Source organism: Spermophilus citellus (assembly GCF_964194105.1).
Source record: "Spermophilus citellus genome assembly, chromosome: 16".
Taxonomy (NCBI): domain Eukaryota; kingdom Metazoa; phylum Chordata; class Mammalia; order Rodentia; family Sciuridae; genus Spermophilus; species Spermophilus citellus.
Genome location: NC_138196.1, coordinates 76,235,017 through 76,242,573, shown reverse-complemented (window position 1 = coordinate 76,242,573; position 7,557 = coordinate 76,235,017). Strand labels below are relative to the sequence as shown.

The 7,557-nt window shown below is 40.8% G+C and overlaps 1 pseudogene across 1 annotated transcript; it reads left to right on the top strand.

Annotated features, from left to right (window-relative positions):
• The first annotated feature begins 1,539 nt into the window (after window positions 1–1,539).
• Window positions 1,540–6,542, top strand: LOC308635330 (thyroid receptor-interacting protein 11-like; annotated as a pseudogene). Its single transcript has one exon. The product of its transcript is annotated as a thyroid receptor-interacting protein 11-like (transcript).
• The last annotated feature ends 1,015 nt before the right edge of the window (window positions 6,543–7,557 follow it).

Genomic DNA, 7,557 nt, shown 5'->3' with positions numbered 1-7,557 from the left:
AAACTGATCCAGAATTAGGAGGTCCATTAATCCATAATAAAGTAATATCAAATTGGGGAATTTTAAAACAAGTTTTGAATTATAGGATCAATTTTTATCCTTTTTCTAGAAGTTTAAATAAGAACTAGGTAATACTTTCAATAGAAGTTCCTGTATTGAAATAGCAATGGGGCTAGGATTGTAGCTTAGTGGTAGCACACTTGCCTGGCATATGTGAGGCACTGGGTTCATTCTGAGAACTGCATATAAATATATAAATAAAGGTCTATTAACAACAAAAAACAAACAGCAACAACAAAAAAAGAAATAGCAAGTTGTATGTGCTCTGGAATATTTCTTAGCACTGAGACATTTAATGTATGGTACAAATAAATGGTTACATGTTTGGCAAATCTTTTTATATTTTTATTAAAGAACACTGACACCAACTTGTTCCTTTGGCTTGTGGGTTGTCAGCAGTTTTCTGGAATCCTAGACCGCCGCTGTCACCTGCCTTTCCAAGATGAGAAAACATATTTATATGAGTTTATCTGTTCATCAACATAAACTTCCTTGGATGTATTTCACTCTAGCTTGAGGTACAAAGCCTATTGGTGTCTGTAGAAGCTGCTGGGCTGGGATACTCTTCCTTCTTTGATTTTCTTTTGATCATTAATCTGGAAATTCCTCCAAACACTGAAAAGTTTTTTTGTAGTTACAAATGAGATGATCCCTTTTCCAAAAAATTTTACTAAAAGGATACTATGAAAAATGTATTTCAGGAGCAAAATGTTGGGATAATATTAGTTATATTACCTTTTTACCCACAAAGTTGCAAGTTTTTAATTACTGTAATCTATAAACTGCTATAGCTACCTTGATTCATGTCTGGGCATAATACCATTAAAGCATTAAACCCATCGGGGGTATAGAACATGTTTTCAAAGTAGGGGAAAAAAAAACCAGAATCAAGTCATTCAAGAGCCAAAGGAGTCACAGTATTTTGATAACAGCCACGAGAGTGAGTGAGCACATGGAGGACAGACTTTCAATAACATTGGGGATGTTAAGGTATGGAATGAATTGGCAACTGTAGTCAGAATGATCAATACAACTTTCTTTGTGACAGCGAATTGGAATCATTTGTAGGAAACCATGATTTCAGTGGTGCTTTTTGCAGGTCACAGTGCTCTAAAAGGCTTCTTCATGAATATTGAAAATCCTAGGGAGTTAGGGCGGCCAGTCCAGGTGCAGGAGCAGCCCGCCCTGCAGGGGCACGTCACCAACGCTGAGGGCGGAGTCACCCCAGGGGGACAGCGGAAAGTCCAGGCAAGGAGCAGAGGCCCCCAGAGGTGACTGCGCCACTGGCAGCGAGTCCCTGGTGGAAGCCCAGGCCAGGGCTCTGCGTTACCAGGCAGAAGGCGACGTTGGCCCGAGCCCCGCAGCGCCCCGAATTCCGAGGCTTAGGTCACCATCGACCCCGCAGCGCTCGAGGCCGTTCCGTGGAGAGAGGTGGATGGTGAGAGGAGAGGGTTTTGCAGCGGCTCAGAGGTTGCAGCGATGTCGTCCTGGTTTGGAGGCCTAAGCTCCTGCTGGGGCCACTCCTTGGGTCAGGTGGGGGACAGCTTGGCTTCCCTCACCGGCCATATCTCCAGCTTCGCCAGGGACGCGTTTCTGGACGATTTAGAAGAGGCAGAAGCAGGTTTACCTCATTGTGGGAGAAAGGAAATTGAAGCTCCCCAATCTCCATTCACATCAATGTTTGGAAGACTTACAAAGGACTGTACTGATCCGGAAGAAAAGCAGGAAGAAGCATCAGGGCTTCCCATAAAGCTTCCCTCTGCACGTTACCGACATCAACTGCAACAGAGAGGGACAAAAGCCAGCCAACCTAAAGCAAGACAGATGGTGCTGCAGGATCACCTGTGGAGACGGCAGTCACCTGCCCAATCAGTACACTCCGGAGCTGGTGATATACCAATAACCACTGCACCGGCTCCATCCAGCTGTGGAATCAGTCGTCAGTTTTCATCTCTTCCTGATGGAGATATGCACTTTAGTGACATCATTTCATCACAACATGAAATAAAGAGCTTGTCAATTGAATTTTCGAGACTTGAATCTGAAGTCAGCCCCTGGAAGCATATTGGTCAAGCACAAGGAACACTTAATTCTGATCCAAGGGAAATCTGCAAACTCCAAAATACTATTAAGGTACTTGAAGAAAACCAAAGTCAGGACATAAATAATCATCAACATGAAATGCGAGTTTTGCAGAAGGAACATCAAGAGAAACTGGCAGAGGAAAGTTCCCAGCATCGAGAGAAATTATGTGACTATGAAGAACGAATTGAAGAACTTGAAAATCAGTCACAACAAGGTGACTCAGGGGTTACAGCCTGTGAGATGCAAAAAAACTATTCAGGTTCTACAAACTGAAAACGCCGAGTCGATGAAAGAGATAGAAGAACTTGAGGATCAAAATAAAAGACAACAATAAAAAATTATCTTCTGCAGAAAATGACAGAAACGTCTGGAACGGAGAACAAGAGCAGCTCAGTGTGGAAAAGGGACAAATAATTGAGCAGTGTGAGAAGTTGCAACTGGAATGTAGTAAATTGCAGCCTTCTGTGATGGAGCAGAGTGATACTGTGGCCAAAAAGGGAAAAATTCTTCCACTGAGTTCATTGGTGGAAGAAGTGCTCAGGCTGCAATGAGCCCTGTCCGATGCTGAAAAGGAAATAATGAGACTGAATGGTTTAAACTGGGATAACCGTCTGGCTGAAGACAATCTGAAACTGAATCTGCGTGTTCAAGTTTTAGAAAAAGAGAAGTCATTATTGAGTCAAGAGATGGAAGAACTTCAGATATCACTGTCAACATTGAGCTGTGAATATGAAGTAATTAAAAGTACAGCTTCAACAGACGTGAATTTGTGTGTGCAATTCCATAACTTAAAACTTAACTTGGAGTTGAAGGAGCAAGAACTGAATCAAAGTATTAATGAAAAGAAAATGCTGATAGCTGAGTTGGAAGAACTAGACACTCAGAACCAGGAAGTGACAAAGCACATAATTTTGATAAAAGACGAGCTATCCAAACAACGATATGAAGGAGACCTTGTAATCAAGAAATTGAAACAACTCAATCAAGAGAAGGATTTTGAAATCACAAGCCTCAAAAAGAATATTGAGCAAATGGCTGCTGACCAAAAAGAAACTAAGGAACTTTTGGCATCTCAGTTAGAAGAACAGGAGCAATTGATACAACGTATAAGTGAGAAAAAAGTTTTTATTGACAAACTCAAAGAACAAAGTTCAGAATTCCAAAAGGATTTAGATAAGTGTTCTCAGGTCTTAAGAGAAAATGAAACTTTAAGGCAAACTATAGAAGAAAAGGACAGAAGGATTGGATCCATGAAAGAAGAAGGAAATCATCTGCAAGAAGAATTGGAAAGACTTAGGGAACAGCAGCACAGAGCTGTCCTTGTGGCTGAGCCTGAAACCCTCGATAGTATCACAGAACTAGAATCTGAGGTATCTCAACTGAATATCGTCAGTAATCATCTGGAAGAGGAAATTAAACATCATCAGAAGATAATTGAAGATCAGACACAGGGTAAAATGCGCCTACTTCATTCTTTACAGGAGCAGAAGAAGGAAATGAATGAATTGAAATACCAATATGAGCAGATGAATGCTGCGCATACCCAGTTATTTTTAGTAAAAGATGAGGAAATTAAGAATTTGCGGAAAACCATTGGACAAATAAAAGCCCAGTTGCCTGGAGACAGACATGACACTCAAACAGAGAATTCCGATGTTCTTCGAGAACCGAAAGTTAAAGAAAGCCTTACTATAGAAAATGGAGGTGAAAAACACAACCTATTGAAATCTGAAAATGAGACGTCAGTGAAAGGAATCCAAGATGGAGAACTTGAGATTAAACTTCTAAAAGAACAGAATGTATCTTTAACCAAAGGGATTCATCAGCTGTCCACAGATGAAGTTGGTAAACTCACTCAAATTGTCCAGTAGAAGGATGTGGAGACACCAGCTCTTCAGGCTAGACTGTCTCCAGTTTCCCACCCCCAGGATGTCCTTTACCTTCAGCAGCAGCTGCAGACCTTCACCACGGAAAGAGAACAAGTCTTAGCCGCTTTGAACGAGAAGGCGAAGGAAAACAGCCTTTAAAAGCAGAACATCCCAAAATGAAGGATCTAGTTGCTGTGGAAGAAGCAGCCCTCATCCAGCTTCAGGAAGAATATAGAAAATTGTCCACCCGATTTGTAAGCAGTGATCAAGATATGTTCAGAGAAACTCTGCAGAATCTATCTTGTATCATCAGAGAAAACGACATTGAGACAGATGCGCTAAGTCAGAAATGTCACGCTTTACTGGAAATTTTCCAAACGTTCGGCACTGGTAATGAGAGGGGAGGTTTTAGTGTTAATTGTCATCAGTTCGAGGGGCTCCTAGAGGAACGTAATCAATTAAAACAGCAAGTTAAACAAATGGAGGAATGGAAACATCAGAAGGAGCTTCTTCCACTTCAAGCCCAAGTTGTGGGTGATGATGAAAATCATTCTAAGCTAGAAGCAGACCACACCGGCCTCATCCAAAGTGATGAGCTGAGTGACACCAAATTAGGCCAGGATCAGCAGTGCACGAGGCAGCTTTGCAATGCCAAGGCACTTTCTGTAGGAAAACTTGATAGTACTTCACCCCAGCCCTTGTCTGCTTCATCACTTAGCTCCCAGTCAGCAGAGGTCCAAGAGCTGAGACAGTCACTGCAAGAAAAAGATGCTACAATTAAGACTCTTCAAGAAAACAACCACAGGTTGTGTGAGTCCATGGCTGCTTTGTCGGAGATAGAGAGCAAAGGACATGAACAAACGGATTCGGAAATTAAACAGCTAAAGGCAAAGCAAGATGTGTTACTGAATTCACTTAAAGAAAAAGATCTCTTAATCTGAGCCCAAAGGGATCAGTTACTTTCTTCAAATGAAGAGTTCACTAACAAAGTGAATGAAAACCAAGTATGGAGGCAAGCAGCCAAGATCCTCAAGGAGCGAATATTCATTTTAGAAATGGACATTTCTAAACTCAAAGAGGAAAATGAAAACATAATAGAAACATCCAAAGGAAAGGAAATGGAGTGTCAAGCATTACAGGAGACCAACATGAGGTTCTCTGTGATGCTGCAAGAAAAAGACTTGCAGCTGGAGACTATGAAGGAGAAAGCTCTTGCCTTTGAGCAGCTGTTATAAGAAAAAGAAGAGGACAAGTGTGGGGAGTTCAGTCATCTTGTCACTGCTGTTGAATCAATGCAGGAGAAGACCATTATGTTTCAGCAAGAGACAGATCAAGTCATCTTGTGTCTGAAGCAAAAACAGATGGAGAACAGGACCCTCCAGCACGAGGTTCAACACTTGCATGACAAAGAATTACGCTTACACTGGGAGCTAGAGAGACTACGCAGCCATCTTTTGGAATCAGAGGATTCCCACACCCGGGAAATTTTGGCTGTGGAAAAAAGGGAGATTGAACTGAAAAAGAAAGTCACGCTGTTGGAGGAAAAGCTAGTTTCATCTTCGACTACAAGTCATCTAGCCAACGTGCAGATAGAGTCCCTGCAGGAACAGTTGAGGATGGAATCCCAACAGAGGGATGAGAAGGCACTGCAGTTTCCACTCTCCCAGGAAGGAGGAACGCAGTCTGCCCTGTCATTAAGTAACCTGCAGATGGTTGGAGAGCATTTCCAACAAGAAGAAAAAGCTATGTGTCCTGCTGAGTTCAAGAAAGAACAGAAGGCAAAGGCAGAAAAAGTCGAAGGAGAAGCATTATTATTACTACAGGATGAAGCAAATGTTGTGTGGGATTCAGCACCCAGACAGTTAGATCTCAAGGAGGAACAGACTGGAGAACTCACGAAACAAAGTGAGCTCCTGCAAGAAATGCTGGACGGTACACCAAAGAAATTGACGAACAGGACAAGCAGCACAGAAGGAAAAGTGGACAAAGGCCTCCTGAGAAACCTTTCTATCGGTCATTTCCGCACACCCAAAAGTAAGCGTCGTGAAGTGCTACGGTTAATCGGAAGGATCCTGGACATTGAAAAGGGGGAAATGGAGCAGTTGTTGAATGAAGATTACCGGGTGTTACCACGTGGATGCCTGGTTGGCTTGGAGGAGAACCCAAATCTGTCCCCAGCACACCTTTGATACCAAGTCAGCAATCTGTGCGGAAGAGTTCTTTTTCAGAACTTTTTGTTAAGTTTCTGGAAACGGAATCTCATCCAGCTGTTCCACCACCCAAACTTTCTGCTCGTGCCATGGAACTCTAGATTCACCAAGAAGAAGAAAGCAAGGTGCAAAGGTGCCGGGAAGTGGTAAAGAGGCAGCAGAATTCAGAGCCACTTACTCACCTAGCTGGACTGGGACCTAGTGGACCTGGGCATCTTCTCTGGAACCCTTTGCAGATGTCATGCCCACCTTTACACCATTGCCACTGTCCCCAGACCATCCTGCTAGGGTTGTACTAAAGGACCTTTTAAAGCCATAAGTGACTCTCAAGCCAGAGATGATGTAGCACTTTAATGAAGCCATAACTCAGTACTTTTTGAGAGTGACCTTTTGGAAAAAGTGTCATGTATTTGTGGACAAAAAGAGAAAGAAAAAAGCTGATGTATGTAGCTACTAGGTATTTTGTCTTCCCTCTTTCTCTTTCTTTCTTTTTTGTTTTTTTTGCTGTAGTGCTTAAAAAATTTATTTTGTTTTGTTTGATGTAGCACTTTTTGTGTATAAAATTTTGTTTTGATGTTATGACGTAATCCTCAACAATAATCAATTCTAATGTACTTTGTGAGCAACTGTACAGTGCACCAGTAGTGAGCCATTAGCTCCAACCTCTTTTTTTATGATTGTATTTGTTACATTTAATTTTATGAAGATAAAATGGCACATTTAATTAACAGAAAGGAAGAAAAATCCAACTCATGAGAAAAAGATCTATATAGCTCAGAATTCAGAGTCTATAAAAAAAAAACATAACCAAAGTTGTGACTTCTTGAGTTTATAAAAAAAAAAAAAAAAAAAAAAAAAACCTTGTGAAACTACTAAAAGAAAGTGACAGTGGGAAGGCCTGAACATGAAGTTTCGTGGATAAATTCTGAGATTCTTTTAATGCAAATACTATGGCACCCATCCATTTTACTTATTTTCATTTCTCACCTTTCTAGATGTTAATGTCCAGAAAGAAGACCATTTTTATAAGTCAAACCAAACGTATTTTCAATGGAAAAGTTAATTTGCAAGAATGTATCATTAAATATCAGGACTGTTCATCTACGTACTTTTTGGCTCTAAAATAAGGCTTATAAATACATTTTTAAAACCATTTGATCAAAAAATAGCAGGGAGGAGAAATCAGGAGAAATAAAATCATATAATGTTTTAAAAGCTGAAATACTTGGAAAAACATTTTTCATTTTTGTAAATTAAGATAAAAGATAAATCAAAAGTTTTTAGCTGAAGAGAATACAGAGAAGAGAAAAAGCAGATTATATAAGAAACACTTC